The following is a 726-nucleotide window of genomic DNA, read 5'->3' as shown; positions in this document are numbered from 1 at the left end:
ATTCTACCATCAATTTTAGAGTTATTTACAAAGTCATGCCACTCATATATTTATGGTTAATTAACAATATTTATATCTAAAGATATTTAGAGATACTATCCGAAAATAACCATATATACAATTTGATTTAGGTATTTTGTATCCAAAACAGCCAAATCTATCCATAAATATCTAAAATAAATAATATATTTGATATATAATTATAATATTAAGTATTAATATTATTATAAGTATAATTATAACAAATATATACAGTAGAACCTCTATAAATTAATAAATTTTGCCGGTCCCAACTTGGGCCGGTTCAAAATTTGACACAAATCGATAAAATAGTAAGATAATATTTTTTTAGAAAGTTCTGAAGATGTATAGTCAAGACGGAGCTGAAGTAGTTCATGAAGCACGACATGAACTACGACATCAGATGAGGATACAAGAAGCTGGTCGGGTGAGTTAATGAGCATTCAAGGAAGAATTACTGAAGGAGTCAGTTTAAAGGAAGAATTGGAGAAGAAGCAATCTAACTCAGAAGAAAGGAAGATTGGCTTATTCGCTGAAGAAGAAGATATGGAAAGTTTCCATTAAATAGATTTTGTGTCTAGGGTTTCTCCTCTAAAGAATATAAAGAGGAGGCTTGGCACGGTGTGACGTTTTAACACACAAAGAGAGCTTTTAGCAAAGGAGGTTTGCAAGTCCGAATAAGGAGAAGCAAAGCCACTAGGGGTT

Source organism: Brassica oleracea, chromosome C7 (assembly GCF_000695525.1).
Source record: "Brassica oleracea var. oleracea cultivar TO1000 chromosome C7, BOL, whole genome shotgun sequence".
In the NCBI taxonomy this organism is placed as follows: Eukaryota; Viridiplantae; Streptophyta; class Magnoliopsida; order Brassicales; family Brassicaceae; genus Brassica; species Brassica oleracea.
Note: the sequence above shows the minus strand (reverse complement) of the source record.